At 33.4% G+C, this 18,761-nt stretch overlaps 1 protein-coding gene across 1 annotated transcript in view; it reads left to right on the top strand.

Annotated features, from left to right (window-relative positions):
- The window catches only part of LOC148228718 (uncharacterized), a 170,947-nt gene that overhangs the window by 111,507 nt on the left and 40,679 nt on the right, over positions 1-18,761 (top strand). The window contains exon 3 of the mRNA XM_088200296.1: positions 7,283-7,311. The gene's annotated coding sequence lies outside the window, so the exon portion shown is untranslated. The remainder of the gene's footprint in view (positions 1-7,282; positions 7,312-18,761) is intronic.

Genomic DNA, 18,761 nt, shown 5'->3' with positions numbered 1-18,761 from the left:
TCTTTACTTGAACAAAAACTATCTCTGGCATAAAAATACTGAAGCCATGGAATTTATATTTAATAGAATCACAACGTTAGAAATTACATTGATTTCGAATCTATACAATATTTTACGACGCAATGAGTCTGATAAGATATGTATTACACAATTACAAAGAGTCTGCCATTGGTCAGAAGACGTGGACTTTCCGTCAATTCTCAAGGGTATATATGCTAGAACACTGCTGCACTAAATTACGCATTTTAACTACTTCCGCCACTTTACTTTAAAAAAACGAAAGTTCATCTTTACTCGCACTAAGCGAAAATTGGCCGAATCGACCGAAACGATTTTTAGAAGATCAAGAAAAGCATTTGTCTGATAGTCCGATATTTTTAAAATTGATATTAAATATTATAGCAATATTTTACAAATTCAGTAAAGCGGATTTAAATTATTTTAAAATTTATTCAACTAATAGTTGTATAAAAAAGCATTTCTTATACAGTAGATTCCCCGATAACACGGTAGATAAGGAGCAATTTCTTGCAATGCGTACGTACGAATGCATATGTATGTCAGGCGCGTGCGGTGAGATCTTTTCCCTTTCACTCGCTCACATGTTAAATGACGAGAGTGAGAGAGATAAGAGCGTGCGCCCGCACGTTCCAAGTAGGGGAGCAAAACTCAACAACGTTTTATAAATATTTACGTGCACATGTATTTGTTACAGATGCAACTTAAATAACGCAAATACATTTGAGATGTCGACGTTTTTTCGGGTATTCTGGTGCGACAAAGTTATCGCAAGTCATAAAAATAATTGCTTTGAATAAATAAGGTTTTTTTATCGTCGGCATTATACAAACGCGTGCTAAGCGAGCATCCATTAAACGGTTAAGAATAATCTGCGAAAAAGACTTGAACAAAGGATACGGTCGTTGTCAAATACAAAGATATGTATTATACTTTCATTTCATTAAAATTACATTTTTGTTAATTCTAACAAATTTTCAACGATTTTTTCTGCGCAGATATTATATCTAGATATATACATTAGATAATAACAAATAGTCTGTTTCCGCCTCGAATAATTCCATTGACCAGACGATCGAAAACTGGAAGGGCGAAAGATTTTTCTTAAATCTTGAAGGGTATATAAGTTTGAACACACATTTCCGTACGAAAAATATACTTAAAAATTTGACACTTGGAATAATTTGCTTTTCGCTATATCTACCGAACGACTTTTAAAAGAATTCCATTTAATCCCAAGAGATATGCTCTGGTATTGAAACCCCTAGTCATGTTATTGTAATTTTGTAGGGTGAATTTATATATGTATATACATAGTATATCTTTACATTAGTAGAGTAAAAACATATGTTTACATAAAGGTAATATACAATAACCACAGCTTATAGTGGACGTACCGTTTATCTATTTATAACTCCATCGTATTTCAATTAGGTAAAAGTTCAATGATCTTTAGGTACAAAAAGCGTAATCTATAATTCAAACCATAGTGCAGTTCCATTTATACGTTTATCAAGTCGGATCGCTACAATCGAACACCGCTCCCCAAATAGTTAAAGCTCTCGCCCAAATCGAAGTCGACACAATGGAAACACCTAGCAGGCGCTTTCGATGAACCTGGAAAGATAGAAAGACCATAGCGCCGTCGTAATTGGCTATTAGAGCAAACCTCGCCACCCTTAGACCGTCCGCCGCCTGCCCACCCCCGTTGTGCCAGACAACTTAGTCAACTCCACTTGGCCTTATTTAATTCCTTGACATGCTTTCGAACTAAAATAACAAGGCCCGGGCGAGGCACGTACACGTGAACGACGGATCAAAGGGAATAGCTACCTACCTAATTTAATTTTCTTTCTTCTTTTCCGCTAGCGCAAATCAAACTAAACATTTATTGTAACAAATCAAAATCTTTGTGTTTCAAAATAATTGGGAAGCGAGTGCCACGAGCAGATAAAACATTTTTTCAATTAAATCGAATGTGTGCCGGTCGGTGTACACGAGCGAATGTCCGTCTCGATAAAGGTCGATTTTCAATTATGGGTCCATAATGGAGCGACCCTTTTTCCCGTCCGAATTTTTGCGATTAATGGACTCGGGTGGAAAATCGCCCAGACGGGAAGACTCTTATCGCTGATGTCTCTTACTATATTAAAATGCAAATAGGTTAGGGTTATTACGTACGCCATGCACACACCCACATACACAAACATCCCAGATGGGATTGAAAAACGAAATTTCTGTTGGACCTATTCCGACCTTGCGTTAAATAACGTAGCTCCTCTGGGAGAAGATTGCCAACTTTGATATGTCAAAATATAAAAGCCTCTAATACGTTGTACATATAACAAAAATGGCGCATTTTATAATAGACTATGTATTTTATTTGGTGCTGGTAAATATTTATTATATCATAATTTTTATTAAAACAGACCTTGTGCCAAAAATAATTGAGATCAAATTGGGTCAAAAGCGGATTCCAGTGCGCAATTAAAATGATTTATTATGCTAATAACGCATATAATATTTTAATTAATGTGAATCTAAAACAAAAAACAGGGGCTTTAAATTTATTTGATACTTAAATTAAATTAACATTGACTACATTTGTAATAATAAAATTCTACACCTCAAGGATTTTATCTGAAAAAACAAATTAGTTAAGTTATGCCACTGAAACTATTATAAAATAAATAATATATTTTGAAACTGAAAGTATTAAAATTTGTTTCGATAACTACGTGCCTTCTGTGGTTAATTTGTTCCTGAAATGTTTGTGATAATCTGGTTCTCTTGATAAAATTATCAATAACTATTGTATGATGTAACTCCATTAATGGTAAAATAATTTTCATGTTGCATGAATGCTTCATTCATATTAATGATTCATTATTAGTTCTAAATATATCGCTTTTTATTTTGTATTTTATTTATCTCTTGTATATTAAATTATTCCGAGTAAAATTCAATTAACTAAGTTGTGAAACTAAATTTATTTATAAATTCAATAAAGCTCGCAAATATTATTAATATTAAGATGTCCAGCTAGATTTAATTAGTAAGCCACAGTGCGGATATTGGTGTTTATAGCAGTTATGAAACATGATCAATATCACTATACATAATCATAGCCTCAAATTGAGTATTCTCACATAATCACCAACAACGTCGATACCCGCTCGAGCGCAAACCGTGAATATCGTAAACCGACACCAAAGGTCTGCCAATATCGGTTTTCACACACCCGATATTAATTTAGATTACATATCCACAACAAGCATACATGCAATAAGCGCTGTTTCGCGGCTGGATCACGTAAAACGCACAGCGTGCAATTTCGAAACACGTCGATACGTAAACCTTTTTTTTCCCTCTTTTTCACAACCACGTTTTCTTGGTCAGCGCTTTTCTCACGTACAACTTTTACCGGACATTCGCGCACCCGAATTTTTTATAAACCAACGAGAAAAGTCTTCAAGACGGATGACACGCGTCTGGACTTCTCTCTAATACCTCCTTTCGCATATCAAGTTGCTTAATAAAGCGGAAGTTTCGGCTGACTGGGCCCTTGCCGCGTCTGCTCGGGTGAAAGGGTTATAAATCAGACCCTGCTAATTCGAGTGGAAATATTAAAAATTACTCAATTACGAGTTCTAAAGAAGGAGTCTGTCGTGTTTGAAAGGAATCAATATTCAAAGCGGATCAAATAGGCAACATAAAAGCATCTATCAGTCTATATATAATAATATATGAAGATAGTTGAATAGGTATGCTCTTTCAATAACGACTTGTTGATCTTGTCGTCTTTAATCTCTTAATTAAAAAATATAATTATGCTACCAGAATGTGCTTACAATTTATGAATGAAATTTTTTACAACCATATGTATAAATAGCCCTTATACAAAATTCTGTGATCCAAGAGCTGAAAAATCACTCGAGAATTCACGTATTTTCGTGACAATTTAGTTAATAATATCTTCAGATCATCGTTTAAAAAATAGTTTAATACCTGCAATACACTCTCTAGAAGTGGTCCGAACTGAAGTCGGCCGAGATCTACGACTTCCAGTAAGCTACCACACTCGCAAATTTCATATGCCGTCCGGACGGCGGCTTCTGTCACGTATATTTGCGCGCGGTCGAAAAATGTGCCAAATAATCGCAATTTTTAAATTGTCATATTATTAAAATTACGCTAAAGATAATTAGAAAAGTTTGTGTGGGCACTCACCAATACAATATCAGTGAAAACTTTTCGGTCGGGAATATTCAATTTACGCAAAATCTTTGTCGGCTTTTGCAAAATGCCATAATGCATAAAAATGATACTTCAGAATACGAACACCACATCTGTGACTATCTTAGAATTTGGCGCCATCGATTCTAAATAAGAATTCGTTATGGTGTGACATTTATATGAACCGATCTAGGAAAATACATAAGGATATTCGAAACGATTTTTTTAACAAAATCAAGTACCACTAATTATTTCATTTTATATGAAAAAAATATATAATAACGATATCTGTTAGAAGAATGTACTATTAAAAATATAATGCATCTCTTTTGGTGCCCTAAAATATTCAAAGATGTCAGTAAGAGTATGTTGAAGTCTTTGATAAGCTTGTGGTATTATAACTTGACCACGTGACCACGATGCAGCGCTCGACATGCGTGTTGACCATAGGGCGCACACTGAAATTGAACCGAGTTACTCGTTCTATCTCAGTTTGCGAAACAACATATCATTATCTCTCTCACTCTCGTCACTTAACACGCGAGAGAGCGAAAGGGGAAGTATCTCACCGCTCGCGCTCGAAAGAGCAGTTCCGACTTCGGTCCTTTTGCCGACAATGTTCGGAAGCGCTCGAAGCTGGCCAAGTGGATTAAATTACCCCCACCTTGGACAACTTCCGAGAGATTTTAGAGCGGGCAGAACCGAACTCGACCGAAGTAACCCACTATATTCTCCGTCCTTGGCCAACATTGGCCCATTTCCAGAGAGTGTAGTGCATGCATAAAGTTTAAGTTAATGTAGTGTATCTAGTCGGCTTTTAAGGGCAGTGTAATCAAAGTCAATGGCTGCATTTAAATATTTAGTTCGTTGGTCGTTAAATTTTAATAATAAATTCTACATAAATATGTACTACCGGTTTCTAAAAATAAAAATACATAATTAATAAACACAACCTGTCTACACATATTATGGAGTTGACTTAATATTACCCAGCCGTCACAAATTTATTCATGAAACATTTTACAAGTACTGCAAAAAGCACCAAATACTTTAAATATGCCTCCAGTTTGTTGATGATACACCACTTCATGGACACGCTGGTTGTCATGTGAAAATTTGCGAATCAGATTAGTGTTTATACTTGATTGTATTATATATAGGATGTCTATTCAGTGGCGTAGCTAGGGTATGTGCCGTCCGGGGCAATCCTTAAAATTGCCGCCCCCCCATACATTTTTTGCAGGGTCATAAAATCAGCATTTCTTATAATAATAAATTGATTATTGTTAAGCTCTCGCTATTCGTAGATTTACATACATTTTAGTTTATTCAGGGTTAAGAACCACACTAGACGATTCCATCGCGAATATGCCGCCCCCAAGCAAGTGCCGCCCGGGGCGGCCCGCTCCCCCCCCCCCCCCATAGCTACGCCACTGTGTCTATTTTTTCTGGCAGCGACATCATCCTTTTATCTTTGGTTATTACTTGCAATTTTTTAATGTTAATTTTAAAAGTGATTTTAATTTTCTCGACACTGTCATGGATCAACTAGTGTTCATATATTAGATATAAAAAATATTTTATAATAAAGAAGAGGAATTTTATAAAGATAAAGCAGTTAAATTTTAAATATTACCGTTAAAATTTGAATTAAAAATGAGAAAACATCTTTTAATAAGAAAAATTTATATAGCAATGAGATACTTTAGAATCAAACAAGAGGAACATGTACATGCATAAGAGAGTGTGCTCGAATCAGTACTGTACCGAAATGTATTTATTAATTCCAGGCAAGGGTTTTAAACGATCATTTGCCATGCTATACTACTACCCTAAAAAGGTAATGACAAAGCTTGTTTATGTTTTGTGAATATTAAATAATTTACTCTAGATTTTAATTAATTATTTGCGATTGCTTTAATACCATAAGCACTCGTTAGGCTTTGCCTTTAGCATACATAGAGATATAATTTGTAAACAAAACTACATTATATCTACGCGTATTATAGCAATAATAAGTATTGGAAAATAAAAATTGGATTCTGCAAAGATTTCACTTTAATCGTATACTTCAGCGTCAGGACGTGATTCAATGCACTTCCGGGATTTACACCCCGACAAATGTGACATAAAATGCTTTGCGAAAAATATGGTGGACTGTTGTTCTGCTCTACAAAAACCACCCCTTCTCTCTCCTCGCGGGCTGCAGTGTATCCTTTACATATTTATACTCGACGAAAGCCGGAGAGATATTAGAGGTCTTTCCGATCCGACCCGCGGGCCTCGTCGGCCCGTTTCTTTTCAAATAATCATAAAACGCTCTGCGTCCTTAAGATGTATAAGTAATTAGGAAAGGGCTTTAAGTTGCGCGCGTCGCGGGGTCAGAACTCGCCAACTGTGCCCAAGGGACAAGCTTTGAGCAGAGGCCCTTGTGGCAATGCGACTCTTAGCAGGTCACGTGCATTACGATGAATACCTGCTAAACATTTACAACTGAAGTATTTTCGCGTTTTAAAAATAAATCTATAGAGTCGTATTCGTTTAATAAGGGTTATTCCCCTCCTGAAAAAGCATAACGACGCGTCCCTTAATTTGAACAGACGCTGTGTTATAATCGGATGCCGTGACGGATCAAATTAAAGATTAAAAATGACACATATTATATATTAAAGGTGATGAAAATCCCTTGAGGGTTGGTTGCGTCAATGTTGCCCTTGCGGTTGGACGCACAGGGTGGAAAACAAGCTACGCAAATGCTTCGTGTGCTATATGTATATAATATATAATAACATAGGCAAGACCTTTTCTTGAAGGGTGTACGCCACGTGCCTATCGATTTCATTATAATAAAATATTATACTCTTATTTCATATAAACTGTTTCTGTAGTGACACATTAATTTTAAACTATTATTGTATTTAAGAACACAATAACCCTTTGTTAATTACGGTCCGGCTATTGTTGACAATATTATGACATTAAGACGTTAATAGTTTATCTTATTAATATCTTGTTTATTTTATTGCAGAAGCTGATCCTTAATCATCACTCTTTCCGGTAAGCTATTATCATGTCCTTAATTATTTTTTAATTACTCTCTTAAACTAATAAACAAGCTTGTTCATTTGCATAAACACAGACCCTATCATGACTGGATAACTATCTAACGCAGTCACTAATCTCGACTTCGTGACTATGTAAATATTACGCATTATAATTATGAATCCATTTGGTAACTACCTAACGGAGTGCCATTTCGGTCCCTAATCACGTGTCTGATACACGAGCGCCAATTACAGCCCAAAGGTTAAGGACCACCACCGCCGTTCGAATATTAACCTAATATTGTTATATTATTATAATTCAGATAAGCCGCAATGTGCATACGTAATATATTATCCTTTACGCGCGACTGTAATGTTTATCGGGGCAATAAAATAAAGTAGAATCTGAATAATTAAAATCGATATGTTCGAGAGCGTGAACGGCGTAATGTAGCACGCGATCTGATGTAACGAGCGATTAGGCGTCGCTTTTAATGAATTGATTCGACTTTAACGAGTGTAATTCTTATGAATTAGTGTTTTTACGAGCTATGTGATTCGATGGCTTTCAGGTGCGCGGTGTGCGTTTTTCATATTTAGGGAGAAAACAGCCATGTAATCATGGAAACAAAATTTGTCACAATTTCTGGTTAAAAGCGTAATAAAATTATTTAGGACTTGCAAAACAAGATTATTCGTCACACTTACGTAATACAAGCGCTCTTGATGATCGGATATTTTCACTTCAAAATCGTCGCATTGTGAAGAAAAGAGTAAAAGCATTTTTTCTATCTAAAAAATATTATATAATCATGAACATTGCATACTCACGACACTTCCTTTCGAAATACGCTTCCGCCAGTATTTTTTTATCTGCAACTTTAACAAGTCAAAACTTGTCTTTTCTACTACTACACTTCTGATTTAAGACACTCGCACCAAATAATTCTAAAAAAATGATAAAGCAGCTGCTTTCTACTCTAAATCAAACCAGGTCCAATTATGAAGTTCAAAATCCAAAAATTAAGTCTGTTATTTGTGGAAGGCAATTAAAGATAGTGTCAGATTATTCCATAAGTCCTTGCGTTTTTGCGAGTTGAAAATTAAAACGTGATAATTTACTAAATTATATATTCTTCATCATTTTCTACAATTTATTATTATCCACATGTTGATCATTTCATCTGATTTTTGGAAGCAATACTTTTTTTTGTATCTGTTTTCGTGAAATATTTTATTTCATCTAAAAAATGTTGTAAGGATCTAAACAGATGATAGTCGTTTAGAGCAATGTCTGAATAATACGGTGGATGAGAAAGGAGTTCCCAAGAAAATACATTGATTTTTTCTATCGTCTTCTTGGATATATGAGGGCGAGCGCTGTCTTGATTTCAATTACTCTTCTTTCATTATAAAGAAGAAGTATTTTTATGGTCTGAGTCGATTTTAAACGAGTTAGCTAAGCACACTATTTGTCTGTCGTAATTGTCTGTCTATAATCTAATAACTTATAATGAATTATGCCCTTTATATCCCACAAAATGCATGGGTGTAATCTTATTCTCGGGGTTGATTGTGTTAAAGTGAACAGAAGTATAGCTACATGATATCCGTTGCGTGCGCCACTACCGTTACCAGTATTATGGCCCTACGAGTCCAACCCTTATGGGCGGGCACCCAGCTTTTGACGGTAAGATGAGCGGGACCCTACCCTCTGTAGTGCTAAATATTTTATTGGAGTTGCATTAGTATTTCTCCCGAGCATTTGGGGAGACGTGCTCTCGTTGGCTGGCTTGCATTGCTTTGAATTGCATACATTGCGTATCATCCTTGACACAACACCACCCCCTTGATCTTCGAGGGTGTATATGTTGCCTCAGTTGCAGCCTTGGCCCTCGGTTACCCTCAACTGTAAGGTTTGCATATTTTTGTAGTATTTAAATTGGTTCAATGTTCTAAGTTATATTGTGCAGTGTTTGATTTGCTACATGTATTATTTTTTGCTTCAATTACAAAGGTTTATATGTTATTTATAAATGTGTGCAGTAAATTTATGTTATAGATTCCAAAACTGCCGTATGTGTCGATTTAACTATGTTTTAGTTTGAGCTGTCGGAAGCTTTTGTTGTTAAATTTTTGTGTCACACTGAAATCTTTTTTATTTTTCAATATTTTGTAAATTTATATAATTGTTTTTAAACAGGAGGTTAACCGCGGGGGTAGGCAGTGCATGCTTAGTATCAGGGGCTCTCAAGAGGATCGCCAAATATATATTTTAATAACCCAAGACAATCCATTCATACTAAACGAAAAATTTAAATATAGTCTTGCGTCAAGTCTTACATCATACATCCTCTGGAACGCTCGCCCATTAATTTATTTTTATTGATAGTGCATATCCAAAAATGTAAAACTATCTGGCTTAGTCAAGCAGTAAAATTTAATTTCCAAGAGCCCAACTTGATCTTCGAGATGACTTGAATACTTAATGGCGCAGCACGTATCTTGCTGGTATACGGAAAGTCAATATTAACTCGCCAAAACGTCGCGCTTTAATGAAAATTTCTCCCACTCTTTCGTGCTTCTATTTTTTCGAACTAATCACAGTTCAGTTCAATTATCAAAATCGCGCACTGTGCGTCCGTTTTCAAAACGAATCCAATTATCAGATAACATCGGCGAGGAGTGCCCTGCCCTTCGTTTTCGGTTGTATTGAAAATACTACTGTATCAGAAGCACCTGTGCTTAACGAGGGGCCCGTAGGTAAATGCAGTTCAGCATCAGGTGCACTACTGAGCTTTATTTATTTAGGGCCGAATCTGACTCGGCGGCCATTTTCGGTTAATCTCCATTTTGATGTCGTAAGCGACACGTGACGGCACTTTATGGGCGTCGTTAACGCGGTTAAAAGTCGCATTAGCGTAAATCATATTACTATTTACCCCCAAAGAGGAAAAAATGGGTCAGGTACGTATACAAAATAATATATAGAGTCGGTAATAGGGCATCCAGTATCGAAACATTTTCTTTGGTGTAGTTATTTATAGGCAGATCGTGTGCCGTAAAGGGCGCGTGGATTGTGTTTCCATGTTTACGCGATTTTCGTCTTAAATTTATGTATAAATCGGATAATAATACAGTTTATATACATACATAAGATATGAATCAAATAAAAATCTTATTGTATACTTTTTAGTTTATATTCTCCTTTCGCATGTAACTGGTTTAATTCTTGCAAATATATTTGCGTAACACATGCAACATTTGAATTTGTAGGTTTCGCTACCTGCTCTACTGGGTATTGACTTAATACTAATTTTTGCATGTTTCTCAAAAACAGACAATTTTTCTTCGTTATTTGTACACGTCATTAATTGCTAAATCATTTTTCGAAAATTTAATTTCTAGCGGCACATTAAAATCCGTTGCTTAAATGCGTGAGAAAAATAGATGCTTCTTCTGGCTCAATATTTTTGTATTTTGTCTTGAATTGCGTGAATTGTGTTAATTTGTCGAGTTCAAATCACGTCGGTGATCACCATTATTGTGCCTTGCTCCGGCTAGGCGAATTTTATAGAGCAGTGAAGCCTTTAAGCTGGTACTCCGAAAAGTATACTACTATATTTAGTTCTGGCGACTGATTAGCGATTAATTTTTATTTACTTAATCACTCTATATTTACGGTAAAATATAATTCGATACACGTGTACATGATGATAATTAAATATTAATGCGCTACACGTGCATACAATTTGATTAATGTGTAATACGTGTGAATAATGGTATATACTTATAACGTGTAACACGTGTCTATAATAATTTATTCGTTACTATCGAATTTCTTTTTTATAAAATAATATGAGGTTATTAAACCTTATAATTAGAGGTAGTAAATTTTTTTGTCCTAACATTTTCTTAATTTAATCGCATCGATGTATGATGATTTATGAAATGTAGCTGCAACATAAATTAAAATCTTTTTTCGATGCAAGTGAATTTAAGTAGAAAAACGCAACCGTCAGTTATAGTACATATTTTACAAATTACATAATATGTTTTTAATCATGTTTTTATTAATAGAATTTTGTGCAAATTCCATTTATTACTGCAAAAAAATGCTTGGGCGATCTGAGGTTATTTTCAATGTGATTTAACATATTTATTTAGTGCTTTAAATATATCATCGCCAGAGTTTTTATTTATTTTATGTTCTTTATAAACTCAATAAATTGAAGTGATTTTGATTAATTCATTCCAATATTTTTTCCGTTCAACTGGCGCTGTATTAATTTAACTATTAATGCTGTAGTATTATTTTACTGTTACTTTTTAAAAAATCTTTTAATTTATTATACATAATTGCGAGTCTTGTAAAGTTTCTTAAATCTGACACTGTTGTTTGGCTTTTAAAGATTTTTTATTTTGCAATTTTAATCAGTTAAAATAATGTTTATCTTTTACAAAATACAATTAAAATGTGTCATTGAAGTTTACTGGGTAGCATTATTTTTTTTTATAATTTTGAAAGACAAACTGTACAGTTGAGTAAATTATTTTTTTATTTTACTCTGTGAAAGGTTTTTGTATTTTTTTCTTAATTAATCTTATGTTTTAGTTTAATTCTATATTTTTTAAGTCATTTTGCAAGCAAGAAAATGGTCGTAAATAATGTATGTATTTTCCTGTATTTTTAATATTGTATTAAACATTTATATATGTAAAAAAAAGTTGATTGAAAGTCGGCGCATATTAAACTAAACTCAAACAACCTTTTTTATATAGCCTTTGAACCATTTTTATTTTCTTTGGGGTTTAAAGCTTTTCTTAGAAACAGATAATATATAAGTTTATCTATGTGTACTATCTGAAACAAATCCTTTTTCAAATTATGTACATCGCGTATCTCTTTGTTGTTTTGACTTTTTGAGAGTAGCTATAATCTGCACGTATTTGAGCAATTTTCTTTGTGTAGTTAGTTTGTTGTTTATAACTTATAACACAAGTAAGTTTATGTAGAGAAACACCTAAGTTTGAAAGCAGCACATTGAAAAGTATTTTGCGTTGCATGCTCTTTAAAATTTCTACGATTTCAAAGCGTTTCAAATTCACTTAGGGCAAATGTTTCTCCTCCATATATTCAGACATATCAGATCATTTCATGCGATTTATTGCCACCGCACAAAACTGTAGCGCTCCTCTCGAACGGATTTTCCACTTGGACCTCCGCTCGAGGGTTTCAACTATAAATCTTTTCATTCGATACTTGCAAAGCAGAACCGAACCGCCGACGACGATTTTCTCTCGCGAACTTGCATTATTATTTTAGCATCTTCCCAAATCCATCAGTTAAACTGGAAACTTAGTTAGCTTTATAAATAGACTTTTGCCTTTACATTATTAATTTCTTTGAAAACTTTCAATCCGGAATGACCCTTTGTGGAAACTATAATGATTTATTTTGTGTGTACGAAAACACGCTTCGAGTGCAGGAAATGTGCCAAAAGCGCCGTTAGCGGCGATAAACGTCGAGGGGTCCGTTTAGCGGCAGGTAGCAAATAGGGGGTGAATCGGGCCAAGGGTGGATGGCTGGAAGGTGAGCAAGAGCGCTAATGAGCATCAGGAGAGCTTAAACAGACGCCCTCGACGGGTCTTTGTGAGCGTGCGATGCGAGAGGAATTCGTGACAAAGTTACAGACGAGACACAATTTGACAATAAAACGAAGTGTGCCTAATACGTCACGCGCACAGTACACGCACCTATAAGCACTGACGTCCTTTTATGCTATGGGACCGGAAAGAGATCCATTTCTGTCTATTTAAAGAGAAAAGCTTTGATGTCTCATTCAAACGTATTTTTACATTACAATATTTTTTAAAATACGTCAAATTGAAACGTACTTGTACATTTATATTTAAAAAGCATTTTATATTCATGTAAATCAATATGCGTCTAATCTAAACAAAAAATTGATTAAATTTACTGTAACATATTGTATAATGTATGTAAAACATTTTAGTCTTACCCATTTAAGATTGTAGTCCCAATTATTTTATGTTAAAATATTTGGTTAATTTTAACAGTAGTCTTGTAATATTCTGTTGTTTTCATCATTACCGCGTAGTGCGACTTACTTCCATTCTATCCTTTACGCGCCTAACGATATCCTTTCTATTCTCCCAACACTTGCCAAGGGAAAAGTCTTTATTATGGTTGAGCCGTTTCATATTTTTTTTTCTCTGGTTTCTATACATTTTAGACTACAATTAGTCGCCTTATACAATAGTTTTTATCTTAGAATTCAGACTGCGTTGATTCGAGTCGTTGGTTTTAAGGCCACGTTAATCCACATCTTTTAAAAAAAATTCTATCGTATCTGGAAGATCAGTATTACTGATTTTCTCGTAGATACATATCAAAGTTCGAATCAATATTAGAAATTGTAAATAATTTTATTACAACTATAACTAACTATCTATCTAAGAGATCGAAATTAGTATTTATTATGTAATTATGATTCCAATCAATCATCACAAATTAGATTTTCCTAGATTTTTTAATCTCACTGATGAATACCGTTGTGAACAATACAAAAAATATTATTATATATTTATTGTGGGCAGTAATACTATTTTATAATTAATAAAAATAGATCTCATTGATTTACAGACTTTGATATCAGTCTGGTGTCTCACTACTTACTTAGTTGTGTTTATTCATTAATACACATTGAATATTTACGATAAATAAATAAATTCCTATGACCTAATAATTAATATATTTATGATATATAAAATCATTTTTTTGTATAATAAAAAAAATATTTCTGAAACCACTATATTTTAATCTATTCCTTAATAAGTTTATTGTAAAACTGCTCTAATATAGTAAGTCGCATACCTTCTGAAAATGTGACGGTACCTTAGGAAAAATAATAAATAATAGTAATCAGAGGTTTAATTAGGTTCTAACTCCATTGGTAAATTATTATTATGTAACGAATGGCAAATGAGCAAAGTATTGACATTCGTTACATAATTTTATTTTATATGTACTTAACAATTAGAATTAAAAAATGAAAGGTGTCTTCTGCAGGCTACCTAAAATGTTATGACTACACCTGTTTCATAATTTCTAATTTAAAACATAGTAATACAACTCTTAATTTTATTTTTTATTTAATTTAAAGATTTTTCTTTTTGTCTATCGGTAGTAGAGTACGCTCGGGATAAGGATGCCGGGTTGTTATTGTGTGCGTGTACATGTATATAAGAGGGAGAAGCGATGTAGCGTGTACTTCGTTGTCTCGCTTTCTCTTTTAAGGACAGTCGCTGATTCGTCAACGCTGGTATTCATCATTAAAGTGCAGTGTGGCACAGAAGTTCGATCTTCTCTAGTGATTTATTTTAAATAATTTTGTGTTGATATTGGTTTATTTGATATCAAGGCTTCAAATATACAATGTAAGTTATTCGTTCTCTTACCCGTGGATTAAAATTAATCCGTACGTTGTTGGTTTTTTTACACTATTCTCTGTAAGGCTTAAAAAAGTTATTATTCTTATCGTTGCGCCAATGATATTTTTTTAATTTATTCAATGGATTCTAATGATTTAATAGAGTCGTCGAGCCATTAAACAATCTGCGAATAATTTCTTTTCCCATTTTATATCTTTTTGCTTTTGAAGAATAGCTGAAGACTTCATTATTTTTTGACTAGTGAAAGATTATGAATTTTGCAAATATTTAATTAATGACATCAATGTCTGGTTTCTTCGATTATATATTATATTTTTAATTGTCCGTTGAAATTTCCAACTTAGCTCAGATGTATGCATGTTAAATAAACATATATTTTCTTTTAAAATAAAAAAATTAAATATTCTGAGCGAAATTGTTTTGAGCCACACAGTTCACGCACACAATAATAAACCAGAATCCTTATTCCGAGCGTACTCTAAAATACTAGTTTTCTGTAACTTTCCATTGTATTATTGAAACTGAATTATTTGTTTCATTTTATTACTGAAATATTTTGGATCAGATTAAATTTGGTTGAAGGTGTAGAAACGAGTTAAAATGCTACTTTACTATTTACATCTCATTTTTATGGGTATTAGCTTATCCGCAAGTATATATTATTATCTGCAGCGAGCATAGTTTGCGTGTATGCAAAACTCCAGATAATTTGGGGCGCTTGGGGTGCAGCAGTTATCAGCCGGTAATGGAAAACCCACCGCTTCCTTAATCCCGAACGGGAGGAGAGAAGCAACGGATCCGTGAAACGACCAACATATTTTATCCTAGATAATCATAATGAATTGCGCATAATTAAGGCGGAGGCGAGACTTACACGAGATCGCTTATTGCGACACACCCTTCAGTTCCATTTCCGAACGGCGATGCGGCCCGATAAAAAAAGGACCAACCCTCGAGAGGAAAATTGTGCTGGATTTTTTCTATCTACTCCGTCGCGCAACATCGCGCTTGGGAATTAGAAAAAAAGGATGAGACGTTTCTTCGAGTGTTTTTCTAAGGATGATGTTGTGGAAATACAATTTGGTTGGATATATTTGCCATATGTAGTGTATATCGCACTAGTGAGAAACACATGTATGTGTGCTTTTAAGTCAGTCGCGAGTGGGATAATTCATATTTTTTTGTCATAGTATATATATATTACTTTTATTTATTTATCATTTCTAATCCTATAATTAGTTTATAGTTGGGTTCTTTTATATATATTGAAGCTTTCTTACCTTACTTTTCCGCAGCACTTCTCATTCTTTTGCCATACGCCGGAGAACATCAATATTCACAACTCTATCCACTCAGGAAATTCAGGTCATACATCTATACTTTCGGATTATTTATTGATTTACGGTCCATGCTTTCACTCCGTATAGGTGAATGGCTAAAATATAACAACGAACCACGTGAATTCTTAGTAAGCTTAGGTTAAGTTTGTTGTAGGAAGTGATATTTTTGTTGCAATTGATAATTTGCTTCATGAATGCTTATCTTCAGACCATGTGATTCTCTTTTTTATTAGTGTTTAAATGTCACTGGTATTATCTGTAAGTATTACTGTATAATTAAAAAATCTGATGTTTATTATTGATTTACAATCATGGTTAGTGTTCGAATATTCGAATATATTCGTATTTTTTACTCTCGGTTTTTACCAATAACAATTTATTAAACCAATTAGTGCAAATAAATATTGATATTTTTATAATTAATTATTTAATTAAAAATTAAACTTGTAAATAATATTTATTTTGATTAAGAATTATTACTAACATGCTTAAATGCAGTGACGTAATTTCAGCTTTTTAAAATAATCAGAATAAGACCAGTTGGTCTTTGATTGAAATAATTCATAAAAATTGATGAAGCATTTTAAATAGCTATCTATTTCGAATTTATTGTATATACAAAAGCTTATAATATTTGGAACGAATATATAATACATAAATATCAGATCTGTATCAGCGTTTGTTTTGTACAAATTTGCATATAAATTAAATAAATAAAAATAAATAACCCGCGATCGAATTATTAAAATGATTGAAATAAAATATTAGCTTTTTAAAACAATAAATACTAAAACGTTTTTGAGATAGATGTTGAACTATAATAAAGAGTAGGACTTTCCAACATTTTTTTTTGTTCATCGAACGAATTCTGCAAATTGCGGTCAAAGTAGATACACCGATAAATATTCTATTCAAAAATGTTTCCGAATGCATGAAAGTATTATTTTTTTGTTGAGAAGAAGCGTATTTTAATAGGCCTTTCTAATATTTTGTTTTGTTTAACGAACAAATTCTACGAATTTCGGTCATAGCTTCTCAGTATACATATTATTTTATTCTAAAATTATTAGAGACAGTCTAAACGAATATTTTACTTGTATATATTCAATTTTTAGAATATTCATATTGTTATATATGCCATTAAAAAAATTGGCCGCTTCCTAAAAAACATCACCATGGTTTTGATTGATTTAATAGTACATTTTATTCTTGCCGACTCATCAGTCTATCCATCCACCTATGTATGGCTGGTGATGTAGAAATTACACACATCATCGCACACCCGCCAGACGGCGTGTGTCGTCATTGAAATGACAGTGTTTTAACCCTTTGTGGGATTATTCGCAGTGAGGCTTTTACCGAATTGCACATTGTGAGGTGCGCGCGCGTTGGCCCCAGACGCTTATCGCTCGGGAGAAAACGCTCGCGGAAAACTCTTTTGATTCGCACAAAGAGGGATGTAAATGGCAAACACTCCTCTGTTTGCATCATATGGTGTCGCGTCGTCTCGACACCTTCTGAAACCATACTAAATTTTTCATATCCATAAAGAATTATACGAGCCTTAAAAAATATAAACGACACGTATCAATATACCACGGAGAACATTTGAAAGCTTTTCGCAAAGTTGACAAAACCTTGTGCAGAGCGTATGTTGAACTGTTCAAATAAAATCGGAATGTCAAACTGTCTGCAGTTCAGCTGTGTGCGATTACATACATATTGCTTTTCTATACGTCTACTAAAAACTCAGTTTATTTAATCTCAGTGGACACATCTAAAACATTCGCTTATTCGATTTGCGACCCCAGACAATTTTTGCGACAAATCTTATTACTTTCTATTCACAAAGCAGGTTAATCTTCTTTACAAGGGTGAATTAGTGGATTAAGGTTTGTATTTCTTAAATGCATAAGAAAAAGGGGAATTATCGAGTTAAAAGACATTTGCGTTTCCTTTCACACCCATTATCGATTTTTATAATTCATGTTTTAGATGACTATGAATAATAAATATTCAACCTAGTCTTTAAAGATAATATTTATTATTTCTTTAATACATTATCACATAAAAATTTAAATTATTATCTCAAAGTAGCCATAAGTATTTAATTATATCGCTTTTTGTAATTTATTATTTATTGTGATTGGGATATAATTCATAGCTCTACAATTCACTATTGAGACCGTTCCTCGTTTCATTAGAATGTTATTGAAAATTTCTTCTGTGGAAATATTTAGTCAAGTTGTAAACCTATTTTCAAATGAATTGAAAAGGTCAAGTAGTTTTTTTTATAGATTGAACCATTTTGACCATCATATAAAATCCTAAATAATAATGTCTAATTTGAACCATTCAATTTTAAAATATATTTTAAAATATCAGAACGAAGCAAAAATAGTATTTAAAACCCAAAAAGTTAAGGGTCCGGTATTAGAACACTCGCTAGCTTCGGTACCTCACGATAGTGAGGTACCGACAGCTAGTGTTATTTAAAATGCTACAAGGAAATAAGTCAAGTTTGTGCTATATAGTATTTCTTATTGAGAAATTCTGGAGAAAATGTCAAATCAGGAATTTTCATTTCACAAGAAATTTTCAGAAGCATTTTTTACTGTATAAAATTAAATTGGTGCGAATATTTAAA

This window comes from Plectrocnemia conspersa, unplaced genomic scaffold, assembly GCF_051122295.1.
Source record: "Plectrocnemia conspersa isolate PC_06_02 unplaced genomic scaffold, ASM5112229v1 ptg000012l, whole genome shotgun sequence".
Lineage (NCBI taxonomy): Eukaryota > Metazoa > Arthropoda > Insecta > Trichoptera > Polycentropodidae > Plectrocnemia > Plectrocnemia conspersa.
The sequence above is the reverse complement of the archived record's forward strand: the minus strand, read 5'-3'. Positions and strand labels throughout refer to the sequence as shown.